Below are 14,663 nucleotides of genomic sequence, written 5' to 3' on the forward strand. Positions count from 1 at the left end.
CTGAGTCAATATTTTATTCTGAGCCAATATGGCATTCAGAGTATCAATTTCAAGAACTCCCTTCTTCATAGGCGTCCCATTATTCACAGGATTCCTCTCAGAAGTGTACATGAACTGGTTATTAGCAACCATGTTAATGAGTTCTTGAGCTTCTGCAGGCGTTTTCTTTAGGTGAATGGATCCACCTGCAGAAGTATCCAATGACATCTTTGATAACTCAGATAAACCATCATAGAAGATATCCAGGATGGTCCATTCTGAAAGCATGTCAGAAGGACACTTTTTGGTCAGCTGCTTGTATCTTTCCCAAGCTTCATAGAGGGATTCACCTTCTTTCTGTCTAAAGGTTTGAACATCAGCTCTAAGCTTGCTCAGCTTTTGAGGAGGAAAGAACTTGGCTAAGAAAGTCGTGACCAGCTTATCCCAAGAGTTCAGGCTGTCTTTGGGTTGAGAGTCCAACCACACTCTAGCTCTGTCTCTTACAACAAAAGGGAAAAGCATGAGCCTGTAGACTTCAGGATTTACTCCATTAGTCTTAACAGTATCACAGATCTGTAAGAATTCAGTTAAGAACTGAAAAGGATCTTCAGATGGAAGTCCATGAAACTTGCAGTTCTGCTGCATCAGAGAAACTAGCTGAGGTTTCAGCTCAAAATTGTTTGCTCCAATGGTAGGAATGGAGATGCTTCTTCCATGTAAATTGGAATTAGGTGCAGTAAAGTCACCAAGCATTCTCTCTGGATTGTTGTAATTTAGCTTCTCTTAGTTTTCTCTTCAGAGTCCTTTCAGGTTCTGGATCTGCTTCAACAAAAATATTCTTGTCCTTGCTCCTGCTGATATGAAAAAGAGAGAACAGAAAAATAATAATAATAGGGGTCTTTTTTACCACAGTATAGAGGTCCCAGTGTGAGTAGAAGAAAAGAAGAAGAAGAAATTCGAACACAGATGGAAGAGGGGGTTCGAATTTGGGTGGGATGAAGTGTTAATAGATGAATAAATAAATAGAAGGAGATGAGAGAGAAGGAGAATTTTCGAAAATAATTTTTGAAAAAGAGTTAGTGATTTTCGAAAATAGTTTTTGAAAAATGTTAGTAATTTTCGAAAATTAAGATTTAAAATTTGAAATAATTAGTTAATTAAAAAGAGATTTTGAAAAAGGGGGAGATATTTTCGAAAATTAGAGAGAGAGAGAGTTAGTTAGGTTGTTTTGAAAAAGATAAGAAACAAACAAAAAGTTAGTTAGTTAGTTGAAACAAATTTTGAAAAGATAAGAAGTTAGGAAGTTAGAAAAGATATTTTGAAATCAAATTTTTGGAAAAGGTGAGATAAGAAGATATTTTTGAAAAGATATGATAGAAATTAGTTTTTGAAAAAACAGATTTGATTTTTAAAAATACAATTAATGACTTGATACACAAGAAATCACAAGATATGATTCTAAAACTTAAAGTTTGAATCTTTCTTAACAAGCAAGTAACAAACTTGAAATTTTTGAATCAAAACATTAATTGTTATTGTTAATTTCGAAAATTTGATATAAAAATAAGAAAAAGATTTTTGAAAAATATTTTTGGAATTTTCAAAAATAACTAAGAAATTTGAAAAAGATTTGATTTTTGAAAAAGATTTTGAAAAAGATAAGATTTTCAAATTGAAAATTTGATTTGACTCATAAGAAACAACTTGATTTTAAAATTTTTTTGAAAAAGTCAATCCAATTTTTGAATTTGATGAGAGAAAAAGGGAAAGATATTTTTTTTATTTTTGAATTTTTTTATGATGAGAGAGAAAAACATGAAAATTATGCAATGCATGAATTTTTTAGATCAAAACAATGAATGCATGCAAGAATGCTATGAATGTCAAGATGAACACCAAGAACACTATGAAGATCATGATGAACATCAAGAACATATTTAAAAAAAAATTTATGCAAAGAAAACATGCAAATGCAAAGATCAAACAAGAAGACTTACCAAGAACAACTTGAAGATCATGAAGAACACTATGAATGCATGAATTTTCGAAAAATGCAATATGAATATGCAATTGACACCAAACTTATAACATGACTCAAGACTCAAACAAGAACACAGAAATATTTTTTATTTTTATGATTTTATGATTTTTTTGTATTTTCTTTTAATTTTTTCGAAAATCATTTTAAAAAAGAAAAATAAAGATTCCAAAATTTTTAATATGAATTCCAGGAATCTTATACTCTTTAGTCTAAAGCTCCAATCAAAGGGTCAGGCATGGCTTACTAGCCAGCCAAGCTTTAGAATGGAATTACATCCATTGAGGTGATTAGTTGAAGACCAATCCCAAAGGAGTTTGGATATGGCTTTACAGCCAGCCAGGCTTTAACATGCTTCATGAAATTCTAGAATTCATTCTTAAAAATTCTGAAGAAAAATATATTTTTGAAAACATTTTTATTTTAAATTTATTTTTTCGAAAACAAAAGAAAAATTTTTGAAAGATTTTTGAAAACTTTTTTGAAAACAAAATAAAAAGAAAATTACCTAATCTGAGCAACAAGATGAACCGTTAGTTGTCCAAACTCAAACAATCCCCGGCAATGGCGCCAAAAACTTGGTGCGCAGAAATTGTGATTACACTTTGATTATGTAAAATTCATCGCTCTTTCTTTCCCTGGTAATGGCGCCAAAAACATGATGCCAATACCATGGTTCACAACTTCGCACAACTAACCAGCAAGTGCACTGGGTCGTCCAAGTAATACCTTACGTGAGTAAGGGTCGAATCCCACGGAGATTGTTGGTATGAAGCAAGCTATGGTCACCTTGTAAATCTCAGTCAGGCAGAAATAAAATAGTAATGGGGTTTTCGAAATTAATTAATAAAAGAAGGATAGAAATACTTATGTAAATCATTGGTGAGAATTTCAGATAAGCGTATGGAGATGCAATCGTTCCTCTGAACCTCTGCTTTCCTGCTATCTTCATCCAATCAGTCTTACTCCCTTCCATGGCTGGCTTTATGTAATGCGTCACCATTGTCAATGGCTACTTTCGGTCTTCTCTCGGGAAAATGATCCAAATGCCCTGTCATGGCACGGCTAATCGTCTGGAGGCATCACCCTTGTCAATGGTTACATCCTCTCCTCTCAGTGAAAGTGGTCAACGCACCCTGTCACGGCACGGCTATTCATCTGTCGGTTCTCGATCATGCTGGAATAGGATTTACTATCCTTTTGCGTCTATCACTACGCCCAGCAATCGTGAGTTTGAAGCTCGTCACAGTCATTCAATCATTGAATCCTACTCGGAATACCACAGACAAGGTTTAGACTTTCCGGATTCTTTTGAATGCCGCCATCATTCTAGCTTACACCACGAAGATTCTGATTAAGAGATCTAAGAGATACTCATTCAATCTAATGTAGAACGGAAGTGGTTGTCAGGCACGCGTTCATAGGGAATGATGATGATTGTCACGTTCATCACATTCAGGTTGAAGTGCGAATGAATATCTTAGAAGCGGAATAAGATGAATTGAATAGAAAACAGTAGTACTTTGCATTAATCTTTGAGGAACAGCAGAGCTCCACACCTTAATCTATGGAGTGTAGAAACTCTACTGTTAAAAATACATAAGTGAATAGAGGGTAAGCATGGCCGAATGGCCAGCCTCCCATGGAGGTCTAGAGATCAAAAAATGATCAAAAGATATCTAATACAATAGTAAAAGGTCCTATTTATAATAAACTAGCTACTAGGGTTTACAGAAGTAAGTAATTGATGCATAAATCCACTTCCGGGGCCCACTTGGTGTGTGCTTGGGCTGAGCTTGAATGTTACACATGCAGAGGTCATTCTTGGAGTTGAACGCCAACTTTTGTGCCAGTTTGGGCGTTGAACTCTACTTTGCAACTTGTTTCTGGCGCTGGACGCCAGAATTGGGCAGAGAGCTGGCGTTGAACGCCAGTTTGCGTCATCTAAACTTGGGCAAAGTATAGACTATTATACATCCTGGAAAGCCCTGGATGTCTACTTTCCAACGCAATTGGAAGCGTGCCATTTCGAGTTCTGTAGCGCCAGAAAATCCATTTTGAGTGCAGGGAGGTCAGAATCCAACAGCATCAGCAGTCCTTCTTCAACCTCTGAATCTGATTTTTGCTCAAGTCCCTCAATTTCAGCCAGAAAATACCTGAAATCACATAAAAACACACAAACTCATAGTAAAATCCAGAAATGTGAATTTAACATAAAAACTAATGAAAACATCCCTAAAAGTAACTAGATTCTACTAAAAACGTACTAAAAACAATGCCAAAAAGCGTATAAATTATCCGCTCATTAGAAAGCTAAGTACATATATATATACAACACAGCATAACAAAATACCCCAGTAACCACTTCGCTTCAAGAGTCCAGACACCTAACGAGAAGCCTCTCGACCTGCATCTGAAAAACAACAACATAGTATGGAATGAGAACCGGAGGTTCTCAGTATGGTAAAGGTGCCACACACATAATATATAAGGTCCTGGGAATGCCAGAGGCAATCCTAGAACGCCGACACTCAGATTGTAGAGCTTAAAGTATTAAACAGAAGCCATAAAAGGTGGTTTACTAAGGATATTTAAACCTAACTTAACTTAACCTTAAATCTAAGTCCCATACTACCATTCCTCCATGCCTCCAGTTCCATCATGCATTTTCACAAACAAATAGACAGATAAAGGCAAACACAAGAAGATTACAATTACTGCAGGTAACAAATACACATTTAGCATGTCAAGTACATATAGGCATACCCAATTAAAGCACAAGCAAGTAGCTCAAGTAATATGCATATGATGCATGCCTGTCCTATGGCTGATGAGGCTCATCTGTCGGTTATCCAGCCAACCCGACAAGTCTGAATTGTCCTTAGACTATCCCCCGACGTGCATTCCCAAGAGTCTATGAATAGCTTTATCTCAAATAATCAATATTGCTCAATGGGGGTAACATTCCCGGGAATTTATATAGTGGCCGGTCACACTTACGTCGTAGGGTCAACAGAGTATCGAGTTTTCAACTTGGTACACGTGGTGGCAAGCCATGGCACTTAACCCAGGGAACCTCGTATCTCAGATCATTCAAATTCATAAGCCATTTAAATAATTCAATTATAATTCATCAATATCCACATCATTCTCAATCACATTTCATTCATCATCATACATCAATCATATTCAATCCTTATCCTTCATTATCACACCTCCCATTCCGTCCATCAATAGTTCCAAATTCAAAACATAATTCATTCTTTTCTAAATGAATCAAACTTAAAACATGCTCATTTTCTTAATAACTCAAAATCAAACCATATAACCTTTGAATCTAAATCTTTTTAAATAAGGGATAAGTATGATTTTGGTCCCTAAGGTAGAGGCTGAAAATTTATTTCGTCCCCCAACTTTTTTTCGCTCTAAAATGGTCCCCAAAGTTTCAGTTTGTTTTAAAATCGTCCTTTTTACTAATTTTATTTTTTTTATTACCAAATTACCCTTCATTAAAAAAATTATAAAATAAAATAAATATAAAATAAATATAAAATAAAAAAATAAAAAGAAGAAAGAAAGGGATACGAGAAGGAAGGGGGCGCGCAGAAGAGGGGGGCGCAGAGGGGGAAGGAAGGGGGGAGGAGGAGGGGAGAGAGAAAGGGGACCCCCGCTGCACCACCGTCGTCGCACCACCGCCCCGCCGTCCTGCCGACCTGCACCACCGCACCATCACCAGAAGAAAGAAAGGGATACAGAGAAGTGGGGAGAGAAAGAAAGGGGGGGGCGTAGAAAGGGGGGGCGCAGAAAAGGGGGAGGGGAGGAGGGGGGGAGGAGGGGGAGAGAAGGGGGACCGCCGCTGCACTACCGCCGTCCCACCACCGCCCCGCCGCCCTGCCGCCCTGCACCACCGCACCACCACCATTTCCATTTCTTCTTCTTCTTCTTCTTCTTCTTCTTCTTCTTCTTCCCCGCCGCCCCGCCGCCTCGCCGCCCTGCACCACCGCACCACCACAATTTCTTCTTCTTCTTCTTCTTCCTCTTCTTCTTCTTCTTTCTCGCCGCCACGCCGCCCTGCCTCCCTGCCGCCCTGCACCAGCAGCACCACCATTTCTTCTTCTTCTTCTGAACTGAATTTTTTGTGAAATTTCTGGTTGTTGATTATTGTTTAAAGTGCATGTTGCTTGATTTTTCTGCTGATGATGATGATGACTATGATGATACTGGTGGTGGTGGTGGTTCTGCTTGATTGTTCTTTTTATTCCATTATCGATTGAGTTCTAAGTTATGGGTTTTCGTTTTTTTTGATTTTGGGTTCTGAGTTTTGACGATGACGATGATTTTGAGTTCTGGGTTGTTGTTCTTATATTGGTGTTTGTTTGAGTTAAGATGATTCTGAGTTTTATTGTTGTTTGTTTGAGTTCAGATTATGATTTTCTGAGTTTTGATGATGATGATTTTTTCGAGTTCTGAGTTAAGATGATTCTGAGTTTTATTGTTGTTTGTTTGAGTTCTGGGTTCAACTTCTGGGTTCAGCTTTTCTTGCTGCTGTTCTTCCACTTCTGCTTGCTGTTCTTATGATTTCAATTTGTTGATGGTTCTGATTTTCAATTTGTCATTGTTGTTGTTGTTATCCATTGTTGGTTGTTTTTTTTTTCTGCGTTTATGCATCTACTTCTGCTTCCGTTAATGTTGAGGAAGAAGAGGGGTGTTGAGGAAGAAGATGGGGGGGAGGGGAGGGGAGGGTATTTTCGTCCGAAGGACGATTTTAAAATAAACTGAAACTTTGGGGACCATTTTAGAGCGAAAAAAAGTTGGGGGACGAAATAAATTTTCAGCCTCTACTTTGGGGACCAAAATCATACTTATCCTTTTAAATAATCATATAAACAAAATCTCTAATTTTTATAAAATTTCGGCAGCATCTCCTCTAAAACTCGGACTTTGCCACCCTTTTCGGATCCAAACCTGCTTTCTTTTCAATTCAACATACCATTCCTCATCATCATAACAATCACCACAATAAATTTACTTCAGATCAACAATTATACTCATACAATATTTAAATCCAACAACCAAAATTCAACTAAAGATCATAGTTCACTAATCCTAGGCTTCTAAAACAAAATACCTCATTATCACAACAACCTCCACAATAGTTATACCTCAAATCAATAATTCATCAAATCATTAGTGAATCAACAAACACCAAACCAACCATGTTCATCAATAATAACATTCAACCATAATTCCCTTCAAATTAACATAACAACATTCACCATCCAAAATTAATAACTAATTATCTAATAAACTTCAACCAAATATATTCATCGACAAATTACTAAACATTAAACATACACCTGCATTCCAACTTATCATATGGTCATCTAGCCTAAGTTTTCACAGAACATTATATATTAAATGCAAGAAACCTAAACCATACCTTGGCCGATTCCCACGTAACGATTAAGGCACTTTAATTATAATAAACACAGCCCTTCCAAAACAAACACAGCCCTTCCAGAATTCAATAAACACTAGGCTCAGCTTCCTCCAAGTTCCAATATCCACAATTCCAAACTCCAATTATTTATTCATAACCTAATACACATTCATAACACATATATATCCAATTTAATACTCAAAGTTCAAATTCAATGAAAATAAAATAGAATTATCGAATCCTCGCCTTACCCAAGCTTCACATAAGCAAGAGTGAACATTTTCCTCAAGCTAATTGGATCCTAAAACATCAAAAATCAAAGAAATTCAATACCCCTTCTCAAAACTCGAAAATTGGGGGAAAGAGGAGACTGAGGTGAAATAGCAAGTTACCTATGAAATTGTTCCGATAGAAATGTAGAGCTCAATGCGGTGGACGCGTGGCCATAAACGGTGCGGAGATCGGACCTCGGACGGAGATGTTACGGCGTACGAACGATTGCCATAAGGGTTCGGTGAAGTTTTCGTTCTCCCTGGACGCAAGCTTTCAGCGTCACGTTGCTGAAATGAGGGAGATGCAATGCGTGGGTTCATTTAATAGGTCGGTCTGGTTGGACCGATGGTCCGGTTTGGATCCAGTTCAACCGGTTCGGCCCATTCGGTTCAATCTTGGACCGATTTTCTCAAAATTAGTGTCAAAATTCTCGTTTCGATGAGCTCTATCCTAATTTAATATAATATTCACGTTTCTAATCTTTCTTATTAAAAACTAATTTATTGAATAATTATCTACTAATTTAACCAGGGTTTACACGAATCAGAGCTAAACAAAAGGTTAATTAAATACTATTTATTCACAAGCTCAGATGCTAAGCTATAAATAATATTCACAACCAAAGCAAACTGTAGATTTTAAACACAAATTTAAATAATAATAGCAGTAAATTTAAATTATAAACTGCAGGTTCAAGCATCATCATCATAGATCAAGATAAAAACAAACAACAGCCTTTCAATTCATTCTGTTTTCTCCCTCTTTTCTCATTAAGGAGGGACACCTGCATGAAAAAAAATTCACCATATATGCAAAAAAATTGTAGAGCAGATAAAAGTGTAAAAGCCAAGCTACAGTCACCAAATCAGAGTTCAACAACTAAAATCCAAAAATAGAGCAAAAATAATGATAAACCAATGTTTCAGAAACATTTTTTTAGCAGCAACATCATAGAGCAGTCTTAAAAAAAGAAAACTCAAATACCAAAACAAAACAAAAACTATAATAAGTATAAGCAATATTCACAATCAGACCAATATGCATACTCATAGTTGCGTGAAATAATAGTGTAAAACCAAGAAAATTGCAGCCAGTCTCAAGCATCATAAGTTCAACTGTTTCACTATAGCTGTTTCAATTTATTTTGCACACAATACTTACTCCCCCTGTTGTTATCGAGAATAATAAACCTGCACACAAAAAAATAGTTCAATATGTAATCCACAAGTGCAAAATAGGTATGCGTGTAAGTGTCAACAGAAGTTGTAAAATGTATCATAAAAAACAGATTATAAGAAATTAGTTGCATCAAATTGGGCTAGACATCAAATCCCTCATCCTTGGTTGTAGGAGAATCTTCCTTTTCTTTCAAAAATCGCATCCTTGGCTGCCTTTGTGCCCTTTTTCTTAGATTCCTTTACAGCACCACTACCTTTAAGATATAAAATTCTGTCTTGGGTTTCATTACTCAGATCGACACCAAAATACTCAAAAATATAAGTTAAAAACATTCTATATGTAAGGAAAAATGGGAGTAGTGGAGAAGATGAGAAGTCATCATAATAACTACTTTAAATGTTCAAAAATTCTTTGAAAACACAAACCAATTTAATAAAATGGGATTAAAAGAATTTTGAATTTTAAAAACAATACGGGCAGTTTTAAACTGACAAATCAAATAAAATTTGAAAAGAATTTGAAACTTATTTGACTTGAAAAAAGATGAATGCAAATACTTCTCCTTTTTGTGTATGTGATCAAAACAAGCAATGAGACCAACTTCATAAAACAAAACAACTTTCTCTTGGGCTTAGTGGTGGTTTTAAATAAACACATTTGACCACCAAAGATTTAGTTCAGATCCAAATTCATTTAAAATTATCAACACATAGTTTGAATATCATGAAATCTAGAGGGAGTCATCATCTACCCAGTTTTGTCTCCTTGTAACCTGTGAGACAAAAACAACCAGAAAAATATTTAAGCATATTTAATTCAAAAAAAAACTTAACAATCAAGAGTCCCTAGAATAGTTCTCAATTTTACAAATTGAATGTCAATTGTTCCCTTTTGCATATATGTTCTTTTATGGAATGAAATCTTACTTCAATGTGCTTAGTTCTTGAGTGTAAAATAGGATTTTGAAAAAAGATTTATTGCACTCAAGTTGTCACAAAACATAGGAATACTATTGACTTGTAATTTGTAATGTGCAAGTTGTACTTTGAACCAAGTCAATTGAGAACAAGAGGAAGTTAAGATATATTCGGCCTCAGCCGTTGACAGAGGTAGCTTGCTTCTTGCTTGACCACACATGGATTGTTCAAGACAACAACAAATCTCTGAAATGCTGCTTCTATTCACACAATCTCAGCAAAATCTGCATCACAATATCCAGCTTATTTTTTTTCAAATTGGACCAGCTCTTTCTCCATTGCTTTCACCCATGAGGGATCTTCAAGAGCTTGCTTCAAATTGAGAGGTTCTAATTGGGACAAAAAAGCAACATTGTTTGCCTCCATTTGCTTCTTTCTTGAGGATCTAGTGGTCATGCCTTGTGAAGGGTCTCCAATGATGAATTCATGAGGGTAATTCTTTAAGAACTTCCATTCACGTTACTTTTGAGTTGAGGCTTCAGCTTGACCTTGGCAAGGTTCTGATGAGTCCATTGTTCTGGATTCTCTGACTTTGTCAGGAGACAAAATGAAAATGTCTCCTTCATTCACAGGAGCCATTTTTGGACTGACGATATCCACAGCTGGAACAGATTTGAGATTCGCGTGGTTCACTTGAGGATTTGCTTCTGTTTTACTTTCTGCATCAATTTTCTAGGCAACACTTGAAATGGAGTTAGACTCACAAAAAATAATATGTATGGACTCCTCAATTTATTCTATGTTCCTTGATGTAAACTCTATAAGCTTTACTAGTGGTTGACTATTCAACAAAGACACCTTTATAAGATTTTGGATCAAATTTTCTAAGATTATCTTTAGTGTTTAACACAAAATATTTGCATCCAAAAGTAGGAAAGTACTTAAGATTGGGTGGTATTCCTTTTCAAAGCTCATATGGTCACTACAAGAAAAATCAATATTTGTAACAAAAAAATTTGTTACAAAAAATTGAAATTTTAAAACAAAAGAAATTTGTAACAAAAAAAGGAGCCGTTGCAGTATGTCCCGTTATAAAAAGTTTTTATAACAAAAAATGGAATTGTTACAATTCAAAGTAATATTTTGTAACAAATTTTTTGATACAAAAAACAAAATTTGTTACAAAAGTGGTAACACTTTTTTACTTTTAAAATACTTTTCGTAACAATTTAGATTTTTGTGTCATAATATTTTGTTACAAAATACTACTTGCTTTTGTAACATTTTTTATTCTTTTAGTTACAAAATAAAAAATTTATTTTAAAATATTTAATTAAATAATTGATATATCAATTAATTTGCTAATCCCATTAACTCAACATTTATATAATATATAATCATATAGATAATTAAAACATCTTACATGTCATTAAGATTCTTTTACAATAAAATAAGTTCTACAAATTCAACTAAACACAATTTTTTCCTAACATAAAATTGGATCATATCGAATTTATAATTATTGACTCTTCTAGCATATTTCAGTCAATATAAAGTCTAGCATGTTGGCATCAATTTTGTACACCTGCAAATATAAACAATGAAAACCAAAATTAAAAAATAACACATAACACTATCTTCATCCGATTAACAATTAAGTTAGAATTTACAAATTAAAATTAACTAATTCTTTAAGAATCTATTCTCAAAGTTCAAAACTAGCCAATCAAAAATACAAATTATCAAGAATTATAAATTCAATATATAAATTTAGGCTAGTTAATCACAATTCAATTACAACTTAGTGAACAAAGTTATTAAATTTACATAAGTATCAATTGTCAAACAATCACTACAAAACACAATTTTCACCAAAATCTTCATAACAAATATACTTGACTTTTTTTTTATACTTTTACACTCATAAAGTTCCATAATGAGGTTTATGTCAAAACATGAGATAAGAACATAAAGAAGCACCTGAACAGAGTTTCTGTTATTGCAGAAGCAATAGTGATGCAGAAAAATTTGAAAATAGAAAAGTATAGCAAGAATGGAAAAAAAGAACTGAATTGACCAAAATTGACAATGAGTAAAAAGTGCTAATCGATTACAATAAGTATTAGGCTTATATAGCGGGAGACTGATGATAACAAAGCTAAAGGCTCCCTAATCAACTTTTAACATACTGAATAATAACTTGACAGCTAAGTCACACTATCTTAAACTTTCTTGAACTCTAATTGCTCCTGCATTTCATCACTAGCCTTAACAGCACAATCAACAAAATTATACTAGAATCATTAAAATCAACTATCAATAGTTATTTCAATTTCATAAATATAATAGAAACAAAAAACTTAATAACAGAAACAGCAACAATGTTTTATTCGGTTACTCAAAAAACATCAAAGCTTAAAACCTGTACACATTAACATTAGCCAAGCCATTACTGAATAAGAAGTTTTAGCCACCTAAATAATTTCAAAACAATTTTTACTAGAAGCACATATTAAGATTTATACTTAGTCTTAAGTTTTGATTATTGCTATTAGACATATATTAATTTATTCGATTAAATGTTGATAATGTGACATATCACATCTTATCATATTAGTATTTGAATTTATCCAATAGATATTTATAAAAGCAAACTAATGATAGAAACAAACAAAAAAATATAAATTTATAAGGTCCCAATTAAATTTTAGGTGCATATAGTAGTTAGTATAGTAACTATGATAAGTTGTGAAATATGGAAGTTTATTAAATTTTATCAATAATTTGATAGTTTATTAGGCGAATATTTCATGTATTCTCCTGAAGGAAGGAGAATAAGGATGTGTTAATGTGTCCTTCCAATAATGAATGAAACAAAATTAGATTAATTAATTTAATTATTAATAATATAATGTACCCAGCAATTGGGCCACTGGAGTTCCATGGTCTCCATTCATCAATAATTTTATATACAAGTAAGTGAGTCCATGCTTCACTTTCGGTAAATGGAACACACCGGTGTTTTCTTTAACACTTTTCTAATGATGATTTGGTTCAAAATATAGTTTCAATCCAAAAGAATTTTAGAATTTCATTTTCACCAAAATATAGTTCTAATCATTTTTTGAAGGCCTCTATTTTTCCTTTCAATAACTCTATTTTATTGAGGTATTCTAGAACATGAAAAATTATATGAAATACCAAATTCATTAAAGTGTTGTTTTCCAAACTCATTTCCATGATCACTTCTTAAGGAAATAATTTTCAAAAAAATTTATTTTGAATCTTTTTGTATAGAGTTGAAAAATCAAGAAAGACATCATTCTTATGAGCTAAGAAAAGAATCCATCCAAACTTAGTATAGTCATCAAACACCACTAAGCTATAGTGCTTACCACCAAGACTTTGAGTCCTTATTATAGGACCAAAAAGATCAATATGTAACATTTTCACTGTTCTTTTGGTTGAGATGTCATCATTGGGTTTGAAATTTTTTTTTTGGCTTGTTTACCCAATTGACAATCATCACAAGTGATGTCTTTGTCAAATTTTATTTTAGGAAGACTTCTAACCACATTCTTTTTCACAAGCTTAGAAATTTAAAACATATTTGCATGTCCCAATTTCTTGTACCATAACCATTTTTTTTATTCCAAAGAAGTAAAACAAGCTACATTTTGTTCTTTTTAGTTCCTCTAAGGTTAGTCTATACACATTCTTGCATATTTTAACTTCAAACAAAATTTTCACCAGATTTTTCAAACACAACCAAGCATTCCAATTTCTTGAGAATAGCCAAACAATATAAATCACACAATTGGCTAATGCATAGAAGATTGTGTTTCAACCCATCAACTCAAAATACAACATCAATGAAAGTTGAGAAATTCTCACCGACCTTACCTATGGTCAAAATTTTTCTTTTACCATTGTCACCGAAAGTCACAAAACTTTCATCGAATTTATCAAGCTTGATGAAGAAAGTGGACTTCTCGGTCATGTGCCTAGAGCATCCCCTATTCAAGTATCACATGTCTTTCTTCTTCTTGGATGCTAAACAAAACTGCACAAATCTTTTAGGTATCCAAACTACTTTGGATCCTTTGAAGTTAGTCCTTCTTGGTTTTTCAAGTGCATTAAAATCACAAATAACATTATATGTTTTATTTCCTACTCTTCTTTTGTCAATAAAGCATTAAGAAGAAGAATGACCAAATTTATTGCAATTTAAACAGTAATTTTTGTGAGCATATTGCTGAAAACACTTTAAGATATGATGCTGATGGTGATTAAAAGATTGGAATTTTCTGGTTTTTAAAAGGGTGTATTTCTTTTGAAAGATCCATCTCTAACATTAGTACCTCCTTTTGCCAGAAACCTTAAACCATAATTTCTTGACACAAATGGGTATCTAGAACGTGAGACTCTTTTGTGAAAGAGAAATTTTCTAAAAATATCCTCATTGTTAGAGATGTAACCTAGACCAGAGTTTATTTGAAGCAAGTTCAGGTTTTGAATAAGATGCATTTTTATAAAAAAAATATGGCTTTTCAAAATCAGCATCAATGTTAGATGAATATTCAATACCAGATTTATCAAATGATGATTTTATTTTTGAAGATGATGCTGTGAATTTGCAAGTGATTTTTTTTTTAAATGCATCATTTTTCATTACATATCCTAAACCTGATTTTTCAAACAAAGTTCTTTGATTAGCAAGTAATTTGTCTAAGTTGCTTGAGTTATGTGCAAATTTTGCTAAATCATGATTCAAACTTTTGATTATTTCATTTAATCTTTTATTTTTAGCAACAGGTTTTTGAGAGAGATCAATAAT

General features: G+C 33.6%; 1 non-coding gene across 1 annotated transcript; it reads left to right on the forward strand.

Annotated features, from left to right (window-relative positions):
• Window positions 1-261: 261 nt before the first annotated feature.
• Window positions 262-369, forward strand: LOC112760781 (small nucleolar RNA R71). Its single transcript, XR_003181204.1, has one exon. It is a non-coding gene; the product is annotated as a small nucleolar RNA R71 (small nucleolar RNA).
• Window positions 370-14,663: the final 14,294 nt, after the last annotated feature.

Source organism: Arachis hypogaea, chromosome 16 (assembly GCF_003086295.3).
Source record: "Arachis hypogaea cultivar Tifrunner chromosome 16, arahy.Tifrunner.gnm2.J5K5, whole genome shotgun sequence".
Classification (NCBI taxonomy): Eukaryota; Viridiplantae; Streptophyta; class Magnoliopsida; order Fabales; family Fabaceae; genus Arachis; species Arachis hypogaea.